This window comes from Euleptes europaea, chromosome 15 (assembly GCF_029931775.1).
Source record: "Euleptes europaea isolate rEulEur1 chromosome 15, rEulEur1.hap1, whole genome shotgun sequence".
Lineage (NCBI taxonomy): Eukaryota > Metazoa > Chordata > Lepidosauria > Squamata > Sphaerodactylidae > Euleptes > Euleptes europaea.
Genome location: NC_079326.1, coordinates 24,949,895 through 24,970,822, shown reverse-complemented (window position 1 = coordinate 24,970,822; position 20,928 = coordinate 24,949,895).

The window sequence follows — 20,928 nt, the reverse complement described above, 5'->3', positions numbered from 1 at the left end:
CAAAATCTCCCAAGTGTTTCCCAACCTGGAGCTGGCAACCCTATGCATGAGGCTGCTGATGGGCTGGGTTGGAACAGGTGCCCAGCACAGCCTAGCCAATCTCTAGAGGCTAAAGACTGACTAAGTCAGCTCTGCCTTCAGTAGCCATTTTATACCCACCTACTCCATAATGCAAGATTATCTGATCACTTTTTGGGTTGGAATGAGCAGGAATTTTGGGGGTGTCTTCTTAGGCCTGAATAGAGTCTCCCCACCCATTAGCATACCTACTGCCAGAGCCTCCTGCTGTGAGACCACCAACACCTGGCAACCCTAACCTGCATACAACTTTTGAAAACATTTTTCCTTTTCTTATGAAAGAAACAATACCTTTTAAAAAAACATTATCACTCTTTGAATCAAAGTTGGCAAGGCCAATCAGGGGGCCAGATAACATTCTTTCATTGGTCACATTTGGTCCTTAGTCTGCCAGTTGGCTACTCCTGCCTTAGGCCATAATTCTTTGGAAGAGCTAGTCCAAAAATATTTCTCAGAAAATCCAGGGGAGGTAGAAATGGGGAAAGAATTGTGAAGGGAAACAAGTATGTTGAGCAGAGAACTCTTCACTTTCCCTACTTGGCTGTATTTCTTTACTGAGTGAAGCAACCTAAACCTTCTCCCCCAGTTGTCAGAATAAATATAACTGATGAAATGTCCTAAGTGTACCTTACATTTTACATTTAAAATTAGAAGCTGTCCTTTGCTCCATGTTACTGGTGTTTGCAAAATCATATCAGGGGAAATAAGAAAGACCAAAGGTAAAAATAAATTTGGCCAAGATACCCTTGAAATCAAGGAGAAATGTCTGGCTGCTTTTGCATGGTTTTTGGCAGAGGCAAAAGAACTTGGATTCAAAAGGGAAAGAAAGAGTTTGTGTCATGAATAAAACCCCAAACTGTCCAAAGGATATGTTTTCAGCTTTTCTACATGTGCCTTCTCTCAGCAGAATGAGAAGATTTAAGTCTTTCCCCCCTCCAAAAAATGTAGGCACCTCACCTGAATGATCACTATTTGTCCATCACTATATTGTTAGGTCTTAACATTTCCTTTTCCAAAAGTCATCTAATGGAGCAATGAGAGGAACACTCATCACAACACAAATATACTGCAGAGCCTTTCTGGAAGTGCCAACTCCAATATGTTCCTGGAGTGTAATTAAAATGCACACTCTCGATTCCAAACCTCATTTCCCCCCCTTGGGCTGTACCATTCTCCAGTGAGGGCTAAAAGGCCAGTTGTACCGAGTCCCAAAGTTACACCCACGTTTGCCGTTTTGAAAAGTATGCTTGTCATACACATAAAGTTGTATCTCAGCCCACTCAGCGACTGTGCTTTCCATCCCTTGCAATAAAATAGATGTCTTCATACTTTCCACATTCCAGCAGCTATGAGTGGGCCAGGCCAGATCGTCCCTGAGTTTCTCGCAGGCTTTGGTTTGCTTTCAAGACTTCTCCGCTAAGCTGGAGAACATCCGCAAAATAAACCCCTCGCTGTTTATATTTTAGCGCTGGCAGTGATCCAAATGTGGCTCGAAGAATCACAAACCGCTCGGATTAGAGCAGAAATTAAAAATGAGAGGGATCCGTTTGATCACTTACCTCAGCTCCCGGACATTGCAGGATTCTGTCCAATCGTACCAATGCTGCCGGAGATTTGTCTAACCAATCAACGGCGATCAAGAGAGTGCTTATTTAAGGGGATGCAAAAGTGTACTAGGATTATTCACTTTTTTTCCTGCAGGGGATGAGGCTCTTTTTTGGGGGGTGGGGGAACCCTCTGAATGTATAGCCTGTTGCATTACAAACTCATCCACTAGCCAAAGCACTAAGATCCAGAAATGTAAGAAATATGAAAAATGTAGATATATTTGCTCATGTTTGCTCTCCAGGTATGTGTGTGCATGTGTGTATGTGTATGAAGTTATTGCAGAATTTTCAGAAATATATCTCAGATTATCACAAGTTCCATCAAGTGTTGAGTATATGGTATAGCTAAAATCTTGTTGGTTGTTCACTACACACATAAAATTCATTTTTGCCAGTTTATCCCAATATGAGAATGCTTTGAACCACATATTTTTAAAATCTTCCATATCCTTCCCCTGCAGGGAATCTGTTAATTTAGCCATCCGCATATATAACCATAGTTTTTCCCTCCAGTCCTTAATTAAAGGTCTATTTACAAGCTTCCAAGATTTAGCAATAACCATCCTAGCTGCAGCAAAACTATATTGGCATATGACTCTATCATTCTTATTCATATTTTCTCTAGGGATTCCTAATAAATAGCTGGAGATCTTCTGATATTACAACTGATCTCCAGCCGATAGAGATTAGTTCACCTGGACAAAATGGCCACCTTGTCCATTGGACTCTATGGCACTGAAGTCCCTCCCCTCCCCAAACCCCACCCTCCTCAGGCTCCACCCCAAAAAACCTCCCGCTGGTGGTGAAGAGGGATCTGGCAACCCCAGCCTATCTATATTTCTTCAGATTACAGATCTGCCAAGATTGACACACAGATAGAGTAATCAGCACATCTGCATACAATACAATTTCAGAGACACGTAATAATCTGGGAAGTATAAATAGGGGATTATGTATGGAGACTGAATGTCCCTACACAAAGGACGATACAGGGACACATGGCCAACTGTTTCAACCATGTCCAGCTGGCAGAGGAAAACATGTTGAGAGTAAGGGGTGCATGTGTAGAGTGAGCAGGCGAGGCAGTGAGCTAGGCTGAAAGTAACTTCTGTTTCTTGCTGGTATAGTCATAAGAACATATGAACATAAGAAAAGCCCTGCTGGATCAGACCGAGGCCCATCAAGTCCAGCAGTCTGTTCACACAGTGGCCAACCAGGTGCCTCTAGGAAGCCACAAACAAGACGACTGCAGCAGCACAATCCTGCCTGTGAATAGGTATGCAGCATGACCAGTATCCATTTTAACTAATAACCATGAATACCCCTCTCCTCCATGAATATGTCCACTCCCCTCTTAAAGCCCTCCAAGCTGGCAGCCATCACCACATCCTGGGGCAGGGAGTTCCACAATTTAACTATGTTTGTGTGAAAAAATACTTCCTTTTATCTGTTTTGAATCTCTCACCCTCTCACCCTCCAGCTTCAGCACATGATCCCGAGTTCTAGTATTATGGGAGAGGGAGAAAAACCTCTCCCTGTCAACTCTCTCCAAACCATGCATAATTTTATAGACCTCTATCATGTCTCCCCTTAGCCGCCTTCTTTCCAAGACCCTCTTGTGAGACTCAGAGCAGGAGGTACCACTGCAGCCACTTTCTTGTCTGCACTCTGTTCCAGCACATATCCGCTCATTTTTAGCCTTGTCAGTGCAAGGAGACCCTAAACTCTGCCCTTTGCAGAGAGGTGCAGCTGGTATTCGGGAATGAGCAATCAGAGAGCCAGTGGTGGTTGGGAGTAGGTGCTGATGGATGGGGAAGAGGAAAAATAGCTCCAGGAGGGGTGGCAACAGGAAGCAGCCGCCAGCGCCCATTCTTTGTCCCAGGATGGCAGGTGGATGGGGAAGAGAAGAATGATATGGCATGATTCCAGAAATATTGCAGGCCATGGGAGCAGGCCCAGTTGTAGCCACTGCTGAAGGGAGGGATCACGTAACAGTAGCGTTACCAGCTCCAGGTTGGGAAATACTTGGAGATTTTGGAGGCGGAGCCTGAGGAGGGCAGGGTTTGGAGAGGGGAGGGACTTCAATACCAAAGAGTCCAATGGCCAAAGCGGCCCTTTTCTCCAGGGGAACGGATCTCTATTTGCTGGAGATCAGTTGTAACAGCAGGAGATCTCCAGCAACCACTTGGAGGCTGGCAACCCTACGTAACAGCATCCTATCCCAGGTCCAGCCAACAGAAGAACGTCAGTGGTGAGGAATGCTGGGGCACTGGCCAACCAGGTGCCTCTAGGAAGCCCACAAACAAGACGGCTGCAGCACCATCCTGCCTGTGTTCATAGCACCTAATATAATAGGCATGCTCCTCTGATCCTGGAGAGAATAGGTATGCATAAGGTCTAGGGTTGCCAGGTCCCTGTTTGCCACTGGCAGGAGATTTTTGGGGTGGAGCCTGAGAAGGGCAGGGTTTTGTGAGGGGGGATTCCAATGCCATAGAGCCCAATTGCCAAAGTGGCCATTTTCTCCTGGGGAACTGATCTCTATTGGCTGGAGATCAGTTGTAACAGCAGGAGATATCCAGCTAGTACCTGGAAGTTGGCAACCCTAGCACTGGGGTCTCTGTAACTGTCAGAGATGATGACTTCTAATGGCAGCTGTCTATCGTAGCTTGTCAGGAGCTTAACAATCACCTTGTTTGCAATCACAGGCAGGCTGAAAAAGCAGGAAGTTGATTGAAGGTTCTGCTGGGTCTCTGTTGGTTTGGTGAGTTACAAGTTGTGCAGGCCGATGTGGGGGTGAAGCATGGTGAAGAGGCATGTAGTATAAATCATCCATGTAACTAAGCTAGGAAGGAAGCACAGGTCAACGGAACAGCTCCTGTTTTTCCTAGAGGTCTCAGTGGACTCGACTTGGTATTTCTGCTTGGAAAATTGCTGCTCCTCAGAGCAGATGAGAATAAACTTGATGGGAAGTTCCTTGTTGGATAAGATTTGATGTGGCAATTGCATTCCATTCCAGCAACTCTATATGTATGTGGGGTTTCAGCAAGCAGATATAAGTCAGCTACACCAGAAGACAGGTAACATCAATTTTCTCATTGGGGTTTGATTATGTTTCTTTTCCTGATGCCATTGATGACAACATTGTGTGAACCCACTACACCGGTTGCTATTTTTAGGTGAGTAATGTGCTCCATTCGTATTTGGTTTTCCTAAATTACCGGAGGAGTAACTACTGGAGTCAGGCGATATTGACCCCAATTGTCAGAGAGCATTAAACTTTTTGTCACCTTAACAAATGCCAGGTCGGTGGAGGCAGGAAATTGTTCAGCTTCCTTCTCAGCACCCCTGTGTGCGTCGCAACAATAGAGGAACCAGTGTGTTAGGACTGGATTCCGGACTGTTGGCAGTGGCTTCTTTCTGTCTTATCGCTCAGCTTCAATCAGTAGTGTGCCTCTTATGCAAAATACAAGCCCGACATTGTTCTGCTGTAATAGTCACACAACACCCGTCACAGTGGTGTTGCCTGATTACTCCACAACTTGCCTTTTGTTGCACAGTATTCCATCGTTGGCTGGGCTCAGGCTTCTGTTTGCAGGGGTCTCGAAGCAAGAAGCCATCCTCGTGCGGATAAAACTTCACTTTTTAATTTTCAATTTTGGCTTTTGCAGAACAAATCCTTTTGACAGTGTTTTCTTGACGGATAAACTCCCACATTCTGGATGACTGATCCAAAACACATGTCAACTAATATAAGAAAAACCACACTGAAATCTAGCACTGATAGGTATGGGAGCGTTAGTAAACAGAAAGCTATCAAATCTTTGAAACAAACGCACTCGTTAAACGAGTAGATTCAACTCAGTGGGCTTTACCGAATGCTTCTTTTTCCCCTGGATGTCTTGCCAACTGTCGTATAGTCCAGGAAGTTGTCCTTCAAAATATTTAAGGTTGCCTTTTGCACAATTTCCTTCTTATCTTTCTCTAAGACTTATATTTTAAAATGTCAACGTGCATATGGGAATGCTTAAGCTCAAGGATGCTGATCCATCAGGAAACTTTTAAAATCTTCTCCAAAAAGGTTTATTTTTCCCCCTTTCACCCTTAATGGATTGTTTCTGTTTATGTTATACCTGCCAGTCCAAATGACAGCACCACCCAGCCACAAGAAATACCCTCATTTTTAAAAGCCAAGGGAGAGGTGCAGACACTTCCAGATTTTGGTGGAGATTGCATTTTTCCTTCCTCCTGGAGAAAATGAAATCATAGAGCATCGCAGCAACTTCAAAAATGTACAAACTGTGGGATGAAATCTTACTCCCAAACGAGCACCAGTCATTCCTAAGCATTTCTTGGCTCTTGGAAACCTTCTTGAAAAGTCCAGGATATTGCAGGTCATGAGGCCGATGACTCAAAAGGTGGCGCTTCTTCCTCTGAGTCAGAATTGAACCAGAGGACTAAGCAGGGCAAAGAGTCTTTGCTGTGCCACAGGAAGTTTTAGAAGATGACAAAGAAGTCTGAGCTACTTACCTCACCACCAAGGAAGAAGGATTACACAGATCTGGCATCCAGATGAATTCCAAACTGTGAAACTCATTTTACCTGCCGACAGTATCCATCCCACTTCCCCATTACTCAGCAAGTGCCTTTTAACTGACTACAAATGAAGGTTAACTGGCCTTCAGATGTTCCATTTGGATACAGAATGTATCACTTCCTCTTCTAAACTGTAGCCTACTAGCTACTGAAATGAGCCAAACCTGCCTTCTGTTACATCAAACCTTAGAAGAGCATATGGAGATCACAGGAAGGATTTACTAGACATTTGAGATGCTCTATCTACTACAGGTTCCGCTTGCATCTTATCCATGTTCCGAATAGCACCAATGAAAACTCAACAGACTGTTGCTTGTGTAAGTTTGATTGTACAAAATGCACATGAACATTATCATACTACTTTCCCATGGCTTCCCACTCTCTGATGCCATTACGGCCTCCCCTTCCCCCATTCTGTCTACCACATTCTTTAAGGCCCCTTTCAAACTACCCTTATAATCCAGTTCAGCAGCAGGTTGCTAAGGGATTTTTTGTGTCAATTGAGACACAACTGGTTTGGCTCCTGGCTGCTAACGGATTTTTTTTTACCTGTTCAGTCAAAGCTGCTTGTGTTCCGTTGGTATCACAGGGCTCTGCCGCTTTATATGAAAACTGCTTTCTCCCATTTTCAGTTCTTCCTTGTGCTCCTGAATCATTCTGGTGTGCTGTTTGAACTGTCTGGAGCGCTTCTGAAAGAACCACTATTTCCACCTGCCTTTTTCTGCATGGCATTCTTTTCAGCTTATTTTTTGAATATTCTAAGATTTGCATTATAGCGTTATAGCACTATAGTGCTATAGCAACATTATTGGCATGCCTGTCACTGTAGTCGGAAAAGAATGTGCTGACAAAAAAAGCAGGAAAACAACAGTCGTACTGTTCGAACTGACCAGAGCACTTTAGAGATGGCTCATAGACAAATTGAAATGAGCTGTATGAATGCCCATATCTGTATCATATTACTTGGAAATGGGCCAACAATGGATGACATCCAGTTTAGAATGGTAATCTGAAAGTACACAAGTACACAAAAGTATACAAACTAAGTACACAAATAAGCATTCACAGTTAGTAACTTATTTACTTCTTTTACACCAGACCTTTCTGCCCAATGGGGACCCAAAACAGTTTATATCACCTCTTCTCCTCCATTTTCTCCTCTTCCCACCCTTGTTTTTGTTTTGTTTTTTAAAAAACCCTTCAACCCCTGCTGTATGGTACCAAAAAAGGAAAAGCTCACTCTCGAACCATTCACAATTGCCTGCACCAATTCTGCAAGTGAGAATTTTAATTGCTTCTAGAAAGAGGGTTCATTCTCCTATTTGCTTGGTATTTGGTGGGGAGCATCCCTTGGGTGAGCAGAATCCTGAGAATTTCATCTCAATTGGATGTGAAGGGAGATTTCTCCATGATTGAATTGCCTGTGCTGATCTGGATAATTCCTGGAAATTTGGGAGCAGTTCCTGGAGAGGGAGGCCTTTGGGAAGGGAAAGGAGCTCGGCAAGGACCTCTGAAGCTGCCATTTCCTCCAGGGAAACTGGTCTCTGTAGTCTGGAGTTGTAAATCCAACAACCCCGGGGCCCTTGGTAACTATTCCTGGAAAAATGGAAATGTGTTTTCCATTGAAACCAATGGAAATGTTTTATGGATGCAAATAGCTTTAATTCTGATATCAAAGAACCCAACTGGTTTTTAAAAGAACTAAAGCTTTGAGTGTGTGTGTGTGTGTGTGTGCATATTCCTTCTGAAGATTGGTTGAAAAATGCAGATTACGGAGCAATTCATACCGGATGAACACAGGCTGCATTTGGAACTGACCCATTTTCCAAAACTGCAGATATCATTTTAGTTGCACTTCTAAGCCTATGCTTTTCTTTAATTGTTGAAACACTTAATTGGTTGGAAATACTGGAACTACCCTCATGTTTAGGAAAAGCACAACCCTTTGTTTCCTGCTGTTTCTCTGGAGATTTCAATAGCAAGACTTTAGGGCCTACAACAAGCTACCAAGAAGTCAGCTGGGTTAAATAAATATGAAATAACCATGCCTGCTGTAAGGTGGCCAATTTTTTTACAGGCCATAACTCCCATAACTCAGTACTAAACATCCATGATCATATTCCATGAAGATAAAGTAATGGGTATCTGCTCAGTCTCTGCATGTCCATATGCCTTTAAAGGAGCAGTAAAAGTGTTGGCAACCCTAGTCCTAGAAACATGCATCCTTATTTGTATAAGAAGAATGTTGCTTGCTGTCAATAATGGCTACCCTATTAAACACTCACAATTGTAGTTTGTTGAAACCAATGATACATAAAAAGATGTGTTATTAAAGTTGGACTGAGGCTGATTTGGATACTAATATATAATGAGGGGAAAGCATGACTGTTACATACTTAAATTGGTACATAAATTCTCTGCCCTTCCTTTATAACTTTCATCATCTCACCTCACAGCTAAAGTCTCTCTAGTGGCAATAGGATAGAATGGCAATCAGTATCAGCAGAGTTACACCCCTGGAGACAACTATTAGTTGAAACAATAAAAATGGTTTAGATTATAAAAAGCATCATATAACTCTTTAAGGACCCTTTCAAACGACCCTTATAATCCAGTTGAGCAGCAGGTTGCTAAGGGATTTTTTGTGTCAATGTGGTTTCTGGCTGCTAACGGGTTTTTTTTAACCTGTTCAGACAAAGCTGCTTGTTAGGGTTGCTAACCTCCAGGTACTAGCTGGAGATCTCCTGCTATTACAACTGATCTCCAGCCAATAGAGATCAGTTCACCTGGAGAAAATGGCCACTTTGGCAATTGGACTCTATGGCATTGAAGTCCCTCCCCAAACCCTGCCCTCCTCAGGCTCCACCCCAAAAACCTCCTGCCGGTGGTGAAGAGGGACCTGGCAACCCTACTGCTTGTTTCCCATTGGCATCATAGGGCTCTGCCGCTTTATATGACAACTCATTCTCCCATTTTCAGTTCTTCCTTGTGTTTTTACCCCAAATATAGTTAACTACACTTTTACTGCTGTTTGGCAAAAACATTGTTCTCATTAACTTATTTAAAAACAGAGCAAAAAAACACCTTGAATTTCCTTAAAAAGGCAGGAGAAGATCTCAATTGAAAGGGATAAAATGTGTCGCTGCAAACACAACCAAAAAGTCCAAATTTCAGCTCACAGCATCCCAGACCAGAGATTACAGATCATCCCAGATGAAAGTTCACATGGATACCTACATGACAGCTGTCTCAAGAAATGGCTGCTGAGGGAACAAACTGAACCCATAAAAAAATCTGCAGAAAGCTCTAAAAGTATAAATTCTAATCTGCAATATACAAATAGTTTGACAAATGAGAACATTTACAATGGAAATTTGATGTAACTATAATCATGAGTGTCATATGTTAACTGTGAGGGTTATCTGCTATTCTTTCAGATCAGCATGTAACTTATTTTTAAAACTGCCAGACATTTATTTTTATGTGCTACTACTATACCTGTGTTGTAGGGTGTGTTATTACAGCTATGTGAAATAGAGAGGTCTGATTCAGTATAGTACCAAACCCCTATGCTTCTAATAGTTGGGGAAAACAAATATTCACAGTTGTTATATTTTCTCTCACTATTACAGCACCATGATGGAAGAATCCAAATCTGTGAAAGTCTTTTCACTAATTGGGATGCAGTCCATCAAAGTTGCTTAAAATTGTGAATAAATACAGAATTTTTCTAGCACATGAATTGATTTATAAAGTTGCCACTTAGCTAGATGATGTACCGGGTAATCTGGAAGCAATATGATAGTGTTTTTTTATGACTGACACCTCTTAGAACCTGGCACATAAAGTCATTCACTTGATGTTCTGGGGACAATTTATGTGCGGGGTCCATCATCCCATCCAGCTCATGTGTTAAGTTGTTGAGACCAGAACAGTCTCCACACATTATTGGATATTGTGCTATCATTGTGCGGTAGCAATTATTTACAACTGGATTGGTTTGTCTGCACAGGAAAATCCAGTTACAAATTATTACTATAGTGCTGCAATAGCGCAAAATCCAACCAGGGTAGGAAGGAATTCGAGTAAATCCTGCTAGCAGCAACTCAATAACATCTTGTTGAGTTTGCTCTCCTCTTGACCCATATATTAAAAAAGACGAGTGTTCAGAGTTAGGAAAAATTATTTGTTTGTTGGTTTGTTTGTTTTTCAGTTTATACCCTGCCCTCAATCCCCGGCTGAGGCTGGGCTCAGGGCAGCTAACATAAACAGAAAATACAAATAATAAAACCATAAATATAACTTTAAAATTGTTAAAACAGTTTCCAGTATCTAATCAATTAAACGATTAAAAACAAGTGGCGCTCATCATAAATGCATAAAGCCGTAGTGGCCTGAAGAAGCAGTCAGGGGCTCCCAATGTGAATTGATGACAAACATAGACAGAAGGGGGGTGGGATCAGGGAGGCCAATTGCTGCCCTCAACTGTAGGCCTGGCAGAATAATTCTGATATACAGGGCCTGAAGAAATCTTTGAGAAATCCCTTTGAGAAAGGGAGTTCCACAAGGCTGGGGCCAGGGCAGGGAAAGCCCCTTGAACCTGATCCAGTGCTCTACCTGAAGTCAGGGCAACTGACAAAGCACTGGCTGTATATTGGCTCTAAGGACTCTCGCTGTGGCATTTTACACCAGCTGAAGCTTGTGGATCAGTCTCAAGGGCAGCCCTATGTAGAGCAAATTTCAATAATCTAGCCTGGAGGTGACCGTTGCATGGATCACTGTGGCTTGGTCAGGGTGAGAGAGGGGGGGGGAGCACCAGGTGCCTGGCCTGGAGGAGGAGAGATGGGAAAAGCCCTCCTTGGCCATGGCTGTGACCTGAGCCTCCATCAATAAGGAGGCATCAAGGGTCACCTCCAGGCTCCTGACTGTGGACACAGGTGTTAATTGCATGCTGTCAAGAGCCGGGAGCTGGTATGCCACCCCAGCCAAGCCACAGGAGCTCCATCTTCAATTGATTTAATTTAAGCTGGCTCTGTCTCAACCATCCAGTCACGGCCTCCAACTGGCCAGTGTGTCCAGGGCTGGATCCAAATGGCTGTCCATCAGCAGGTAAAGCTGGGTGTTGTCAGCATACTGGTGCCAACCCAGACCGAAACTCCGGACAAGTTGCGCAAGGGGGCACCTATAGATGTTAAATAACATAGGGGAGAGGATCACTCCCTGTGGAACCCCACACACCAAAGGGTGCCACTGCAAGACCTCTTTTCCAAGCATTCATTAACTGTATCAATGTTGGCAGGGAGGTTGTGGCAGAGTGACAAGATTTTATCCACAAAAAAGCTTGAAAAATCCTCTCCACTATGGGCTGAATTACATTTAATTTGGCTGACCCTAGTTAGTACTTGGGTGGGAGACCACCAAGGAAGTCCCAGGTCACTATGCATAGGCAGACAATGGCAAACCGCCTCAGCATAGTATATATGTCATGTGTGTGTGTGTGTGTGATATACTTACTTCCTCCAGACAACTGCTACTATCAGTTTCTCTCCCCCATGACATCTGTATTTTGTCATATTTCTGTGATTTTTCTTACTGCATTTAAAGCATTTGTCACATCTGAAAGAATTTCTGCTACAGACAAGTCACCAAAGTTGCGTAGCAATTAAAATCCCCAACTGCTAAACTGTCATAGGTAAGGGGCCCCTATGTGTCTTCAGTTCCTCCACCGTGAGTGAATATTAAACTAGTACATTTAACATTTGCTCCTGTTGATTTTGATTAATATTCAAATGTCCTGGTTTTTACTTATTTACAACCCAATATCACTAGTCTCTTGGTTTCATCTTTTCAACAGACAAGATAGTCACTAATGAGAGAGCATACCCCATATAACTTTCTTTGCTGCATCATTTTATTTACTTGCTCGTAACCTTTAAGACGCTCCAAACATCCCTTAAAACGAAACAGCCCTGGTATCTCAGAGGTCCTTGTCATTTACATAGCTTTGCCTCTTAAAAACTGTGCCACCATGTAGCCAGGGGTGGATGCTGTCATTTAATAACTCTCACACTTTTCCTCATACAATATTTTCAGGCACTAATCTTTTGCTCAGGTTTTCCTCCAAGATTAGGAAGGGGAAAAAAACCTGGGCACCAATGAATTCATGCTGTTGCTGTCCCCATGTTATCATTTACATAAATGCAACAGATTCCTTTGTACCTCAAGTGGGGACTGTCTAATCACAGACTTGTCCATGTCTGTTGAACTGAAAACTAGCCAAAACGAATGCCCAAACTTCAATGTTCCCATGCTTATGTCCCAGAGAGCAGGCTTTTTCCCTCCATGTCTTATCCAGTCTGTCACGCTGTAAGCATTCCTCAGAGATTGCCCATTTGCCATTTAAACCACTTCCTCAGAAACAAACTTGGGGAGTAGAATTCCCCCCCCCCCGGATTCCCCCATGGTAATCCCCTGTAGGGTTACCAAGGGAAATACATTATTGCTTAATATGGCGATCATAAAACAAAATCCCCTCCTCTTTTAATGAAATACCAAATCCCCTCCTCTCCCATTCTCCCCCCTCCTTTGAAGTTTCTTTGAAGTGCGATTCCTCCATCCAAATAAATTAAAAGCTAACCTTTATCTCACTGCTGTTTAAGAGTTAATGAAAGATTTGCACCTGTACAGCTGTTGTGGGCTGAAACAAGCTCGTGGAGCAAATGTGTGTTGGTCCCCCCCCCCCTTCAGACAGTTGTAAATGCCTTGAGTAAAAACACTGAGGACTGCTAATGGATAGGTTTATTTTAAAGCATGCCATCTGCTATCAATCATAGAGAAGTATAGGAAGCAAGTTTGGCTGGGCTCCCTTCTTGTGAGTCTGATAAAGATAGGGCTTCAGTACTCTGGAACATTTAGTCCCCAAGAGAATAAAACATCAAACCTACTCAGCAGCTCCACTAACAATAATAAAAATGCCTCTGCCTAAAGGTGACATTCTGAATTTACGATTATTTGTGTCTATAAAGTGTATTCTTTGGCTCCTGACTCATTCTGACTGTCTCACTACAAGAACAATACATTAAGGCTGCCTGAAGTTAATGGAAATCCTATCCTTTTATTAAGCCAACAGCCAGCACCTGAGATGTTCAAATGTCCTGTAGCATCCCCCAAAGAGGAGTTCTCTTCCATTTTCAGGGTTAACACTTGGCAGAAAATGAAGGGCAACCGGACTGATACAGTGCAGCAGAAAACTAGACAGTTTCACAACTCTTTTTCCCCAGAATGAAATGTGAATATGTAAATGCGTTCAAATGTCTCAAGCTGCAGTACTTGGCTTTTTTGGATTTTATGGCAACTTTTGCAGGGGTCTATGACACCGTTGCTTGAGAATGTAGGTCAAATATTGCATTCGATGGTTGTTTTCGGTCAGTGGGAAAAAGGAAATTGAGAAATTTGCCCATCTTGTGGGCATGGAGTAGGGGTGACTGGGGTGTGTAAGGGGGTAGCTGTGAATTTCCTGCATGGTGCAGGGGGTTGGAATAGATGACCCTGGTAGTCCCTTCCAACTCTATGATTCTGTGTACCTCTGCTGGTGCCCTCACAGCACATTAAGTTTGGCCCTTAATTTCATGGGTAATCCGTGTGCTGCGCTGTTGCTGCCAGTACGTTCCTTGCTTGCATGAAATAAAGTGACCAGCATCCTGTAGAGCTTGGCTATGGCTGTCATTTATTTTAAGTTCTCTGTATGGGGAGTGGACATGGTCATGGAGGAGATGGCTACTAGTCAAAATGGATACTAATAGTTGTTAGGGTTGCCAGCCTCCAAGTAGTAGCTGGAGATCTCCTGCTATTACAACTGATCTCCAGCCAATAGAGATCCGCTCCCCTGGAGAAAATGGCCACTCTGGCAATTGGACTCTATGGCATTGAAGTCCCTCCTCTCCCCAAACCCCGCCCTCCTCAGGCTCCCCCTCAAAAATCTCCTGCCAGTGGCAAAGAGGGACCTGGCAACCATAGTCCTTATGCATACCTATTCTCTCCAGGATCAGAGGAGCATGCCTATTATATTAGGTGCTATGAACACAGGCAGGGTAATACTGCTGGGTTGTCTTGTTTGTGGGCTTCCTAGAGGCACCTGGTTAGCCACTGTGTGAAAAGACTGCTGGACTTGATGGACCTTGGTCTGATCCAGCATGGCTTTTCTAATGTTCGTATATTGATATCTATTTCATTATCAAATCTACACTGTCACATGCAGTTGGTATTTATGTCAGCAATACCTGAGTTCCCTGTTCAGAACAATCCATATCCTGTAGGAACAGTTGGGTCACCGTGTGCATCTTTCCCCTCTCCTTCAGCATGTGTAGATAAGAGTTTCCTATTTCTGAGTTTTTTCCTTCCCTCAGATTGTACAACAGGAAAGTGGTACAGAAATAAAACAGGCTTTCCATGAGTAGACAGCTGGAATCACAAGAAGAGCTGAACACACCTATTAGCGCTAGAAAAGGATGTATGGATTGGCTCCTGACTGGGATACAAGGACTCGGGGAGCTCCATTCCTACTTGTACCTGATGAAGGGAGCTCTGACTCTCGAAAGATTATACCCTGAAAATCTTGTTGGTGCCCCTGGACTCGAATCTAGCTCTTCATCTTTATTGTTTTCTAAATATAGGGGAAAATAGCATTTCAGTGCGTAATATCTGGGAGAGAACCAGGGTTGGTTCAATGTTTCCTCTTTGAGTGCAAACCATACCATTGAATCCAGTGGGATTTATATCCCAGTAAACATGCATAGGATCTGAAGATGCCTGCCACAGCTGTGGGCGAAACGTCAGGAAAGAAAATACCAAGACCACGGTCACACAACCTGGACAATCTACAAGAACCGATGAACTCTGACTGTGAAAGCCTTTGACAATATGCATAGGATTGTATTTTAAAATGTGAACATATGGACTGAGGGGGGAAAATTAAGTGCTGGTAAGTTTGGTGTGCCCTGACCTGGATGGCCCAGGCTAGCCTGATCCCATCAGAAATCAGAAGCTAAGCAGGGTCAGCCCTGGTTAGTATTTAGATGGGAGACCACCAAGGAATACCAGGGTTGCTGTGCAGAGGAAGGCACTGGCAAACCACCTCTGTTAGTCTCTTGCCATGAACCCCCCCCCCAAAAAAAAGGGGTCGCTATAAGTTGGCTGCGACTTGACGGCACTTTACACACACACACAAGTTTGGTGTAATTCTCCAAGGGTGTTTCGCACCTTTGTACTAGCCTGTTCTTAAGAGCCAGATTAAACATGACAGCAAACTCATAGCTGCCACAAGTTCTCCATCACCACTTTACAGCAATTTTAAAATGACGCGAGGCCCCGATCCAGTGTAGGCCCATGGCATTGAGCTCTTTCCCGCACCTTTTCAAGTGCCAAAACAGCTGCTGGGGGGAAGGGGCAGTCACACACACTCAAAGGCTGTTTTGTAGGGTTGCCAGGTCCCTCTTTGTTACTGGCAGGAGATTTGGGGGCAGAGCCTGAGGAGGGCAGGGTTTGGGGAGTGGAGGGACTTCAATGCCATAAAGTCCAATTGCCAAAGTGGTCATTTTCTCCAGGTGAACTGATCTCTATTGGCTGGAGAACAGTTGTGAGCTAGTACCTGGAGGTTGGCAACCCTACTGTTTTTGGCATTTAGAAAGGCACAAGGGGAGGAAGGGCTTTGTCATGGATCCATGCCAGATAAGTAGGGTTGCCAACCTCCAGGTACTAGCTGTAGATCTCCTGCTATTACAACTGATCTCCAGCCGATAGAGATCAGTTCCCCTGGAGAAAATGGCCTCTTTGGCAATTGGACTCTATGGCATTGAAGTCCCTCCCCTCCCAAAACCACGCCCTCCTCAGTCTCCGCCCCAAACCCTCCTGCTGGTGGCAAAGTGGGACCTGGCAACCCTACAGATCAGGGCCTCTGGACAGTTTAAAATCTCTGTAAAATAGTGACTGCAGCCACAACTTCACTGTCATTTTTAGTTTGGCTCTTAGTTCCATTGCATAATGGCCACCGTGTTCTCTCTGAGCACCACCTTTGCGCAGAGAGATCCCAGGCCTCTCTATTGTTAAGATTTCGACATATCTATGAGCTGTTGAATGATGTGCTTGTTGCCTTTCAGCTTGGTCTTTGGCAGACGCAGTACATAGTGGGTACAACTGGTGGCAAGTTGGAGGGACTTGCTCAGTGCAGTTCAAATTCCTGGCAAATAATTCTTTTCAGCTTTAATGAAAAGCTCAATGATTCGGGCTGCGCTGCTAAGATTAGACATTAGTGGCTGTATCAAGAAGAGAAATACCTGCAGATTAGCAAAGCAATTTTCTTCTCTAAATCTGAACTGTCTAATCTCCCTGTGTGTGTTTTTTTAAAAAGGACATCACAGCCCATGAATATGACAGAGCAATTGACGCTACGTTTACTAAGTGATTTCTAAAGTATTTCCGCTTGCGTTGTCGGAAACTGACAAGTCATTAAAATGTAGTTAATAAACATTATTCTGAAGCCACTGCCTTCAATTAAGCAGAGCTTAAAAGCCGCAGATATCAAGACTCAGGCAACAGTTTTGCTTGACCTGCAGGAGAAAACCATTCATGTTAGCGGGGTTACTCCTCTGAATGTAGTTTCAAGAGTGCAAATACAATCAGCTGCAGGGAGAAATGCACGATAAAAGGATATCGTCATTACGACAGTGTATATATTGTTTGATTCATTTGCTTTGCTGATGCGTTCTTTTGCTTATAGCTGCACCCAGAGATGCTTCCACATCAATCTAATCAAACCCCAAACTGGGGAAAACCCTGTATTAATTAATGTTGTTGTTATAACTAACTTGAACTGAAAATTTGACCACTGTCAATAATATTAGGAAATTGTTGAATGTGGCCCTGATTCTGGGTCCTTCCTTTTTGGCTTAGTGCTCATACAGGAAGGAGGAGAGAGTGACTCATAAGAAATAGAACTGATAGGGTTGCCAACCTCCAGGTACTAGTTGGAGATCTACTTCTATTTCAACTGATCTCCAGCCGATCGAGATCAGTTCACCTGGAGAAAACGGCTTCTTTGGCAATTGGACTCTATGGCATTGAAGTCCCTCCCCTCTGAAACCCCATCCTCCTCAGGCTCTGCCCCAAAAACCTCCCGCCAGTGGCGAAGAGGGACCTAGCAACCCTAAGAACTGATAGAGATATTGGCCACCCAACAAACTTCCACAGGTCTTTCCACCAGAGAGGATTACACTGATAGGTCTGTCTTTCCAAACTGTTTTCTCCTATCACTGCTGTCTCACTTGGGGAAGGATTGATCCTATATAAGCAGTGACTCCTGTTTGCTCAAATATACTGTTCTCTGATGGAAAGAGCCCAGCACAGGGGTTAGTGCTATACTACCTCCCCATCCATCTATGGTAAGCTCTGCTAACACTGTGAGTCAGAAAGTCAGCATGGTGTAGTGGTTAGAGTATTGGACTAGGCTCTGGGAGACCCAGGTTTGAATTCCAACTCTGCTATCGAAGCTTGATGAGTGAGTTTGGGCCTGTGACCCGCCCTCATTTTAACTTGTCTCACAGCGTTGCTGTTGTGAGGATAAAATAAAGGAAGAAACAATGTTGGTAAGCAATGTTTGGTTCCTATTGTGGAGGAAAGTGGGATATAAATATCTAAATATGATGAACAAATATGAGTCACATGTTTTCCTTGCATCTAGTCCCTTGGAATGCCCTTGGACTGCCTCCCTGATGCTGGCGCAGCCTGCCGCTTCCTGCATTTAGGTCCCAGTGCGGCACCTGCACCGGTGGAGGCCCGCTCCACTCCGGGGCACCCAGGCACTGGTGTGTATGCCACCCAGGATGGCATAAGTGCCCGTTATCCCAGGTTAAACAGGCACTTACGCCAGTGCAGAATCATGGTGGCTCCTATGAAGCTTGCCCCCCCTCAGGAGGGTAGGCATCTACAAGAGGTAGGCATCTTGTCATAGTACTGGGGAACACTTTGGGCAGTGCATCCTCTTTTTTGCTTTTTCTAGACAAAAAAGAAACATCCTTGGAGCACAGCAGCAGTGTAGTGGAGATGTTGGACTATTGTACTACAAACTAAGAGACCTTTGTTCAAAGCCTCACTTGTCTAAAAGGCTAGCCTATTTCTCAGGGTTATTGTGAGGATAATAGAGAGGGGCGAACCATGTATACTGACCTAAGCTCCCTGGAGGAAGGGAGGTTTAAAAATGTAATCCATGTTTTGGCAGTGAGAGTATCTAAACGTAAGGGTAGTAGAGAAGAGATGTTCAAGAAACATGCATTGTTGCTCTGTGAGAATTTACACAAGATTTCTTCTTTTAAAAGAATGAGCCATGTCATTCACTAAAATGCAGGCGACTCAATTTAACAGCTTTCGTTTCCACTGTCAGGGCAGATCCTTGGGAATATGCTTTATAAGTGGATTATGTATTTGTCATATAGTTGCCAACATAGTTGTTAATACACTGTTAGATCTACGGAATCATCAGGATCTCTCTGCTATGAAATCCTTTCCATTCCTTTGGTAAGACTCAGAGCCCTTCACAAATCCCAAAGAAATGCATGGAAATTCCATCACAGCATTTGGTAATGTGTATCTTTGGTAAAATGGGAAATAAAATAATTTGTATCATGCAACCCCCATTTTTTCTTCCAATATGCTCAACATAGAGAGCTCTTACTTTGAAGGTCCTTTCTATTTTCAACAGTACTGATGTGAAAAAAAATGTTTACAGATATATATTTTTTAAAAATTAGGTCACTTGTTATGCCTTTGTTTTCCAGATTCCAATAGTAAATACCTTTATTAGTCTAAAATCTTTAAATCTGGTGGACCATGTCAATAATTCGGGAAGGAGATGCGTTAGACGACAGCAATTCACCAGAGTAAGGACAATTAAAGCCCAAATGCCATAAAAGATAATCTGATTATACGAATAGGCATGTGTTAGCTATTATGCAATCATTCATTTCCCACAGATTTCTTTTTATAGGAAACTTTGGAAAATCCCTGAAGAACTGACCGAGTCATTTAACCACAACAGGTTTCCTTTCAACATGGCTAGGAGTGGGCGACAAGTATTTTTGTGTTTTTTTAAGCACTGATGGGTTCTTTTTTCATCTGTCAGGATTAGCAGTTTGGCCCTACCACAAGGGTCGGCTAAAGTGACAGAGGACAGCGGCTGTGATTCGAACACTTGAGTTGCGTGCACCGTGCAGGTTCTGTGAACATTTTTTCGGTTCCCCAGTTCCAATGACGTCGAGCCACGGCATCCTAACGAGGAGCAGATGACGTTTTGCATGCATTTCCCTTCCAGGCTTTATCCAGCGGGGATTTCTTTTTTGTGATGCTGTTGTTGCTGTTTAGCATTCCCATTTTCAAGCTGGACACCGAACCTTTCCTGAGCAGCTGAGTTCTCATTCCTAGTTGGCATGCTTGGCCCTTTTCGTCGTTGCTGTCATAGTTATTTAATGCTGATGTTTTTGGCAAAGCCTTTTTTCCCCCTCCTCACTGGACAGGGAAATCTGAGTTCCTTCCACAGTTCTGGTGTGATCTTTTTTTTTTTAAGAGTATTATTCCTGCATAGCTTTCCCGACTAGCTAACAGCTGGCTTTCAGCCTTCAAATGTTCTTTCTGTCCTCGGTGACGCCATCAGCGGGCCTAGGTATTCTCAGCGGTGCCTCATCAGACTGACTCAGCTGTGGGGGTGTGGAATGAACCAAGGAGGCTTTATGTGATAATCACATATTTAAAGAGTTCCCTCGTTTTGCTCGAGAGGAACACTCCTTTACAGCCTGATCTATAAATCAGTGAACTCTTCAACCAAGTATAGATGAAATGACCCCACTGTGCAATTTTACCCCAAGAGTTTTTTTTTTACCCTATCAGCAATACCCAAGCTTGTTAGTTAATTGATTCAGGGTTATCTGAAACCTAGAAACTCTAGATAGATAGGGTGTGGTGCTTAAACCACACATCTTAGCTTACTTGTTTCTGTCAGGATATTGCAATGGAAGAATTCCAAAAGTCACTCGCTACTGCATAGTCAAGGTAATCTCCATCTGTTTGTTAGGCAACGAAAGGACTCCCCAGAAGAGCAGTGAGCTTTCCTGCACATGTTTTCCCAGGTGCATGTTTTCCCAGGTAGAAAATTCCCACCCACAGGTACAACCCAAGTCAAATTGTTGGTAATAATACTGATCATCTGTTGAGGAAGGGGAAGGGGAAGAATACAATTTGTCCTTCCCGGCGCAGAATGGTAAGCTGCAGGACTGCAGTCCAAGCTCTGCTCATAACCTGAGTTCAATCCCAACGGAAGTTGGTTTCAGGTAGCCGGCTCAAGGTCGACTCAGCCTTCCATCCTTCCGAGGTCAGTAAAATGAGTACCCAGCTTGCTGGGGGTAAAGGGAAGATGACTGGGGAAGGCACTGGCAAACCACCACGCAAACAAAGTCTGCCTAGAAAATGTCAGGATGTGATGTCACCCCATGGGTCAAGAATGACCCGGTGCTTGCACAGGGGACCTTTACTTTTTTAATAAGGGATAGTTGCTATTTCTATAATCTAATTGGGGCAGAGTCTTTTTGTTGGGGGTTTGGTTTTTTGT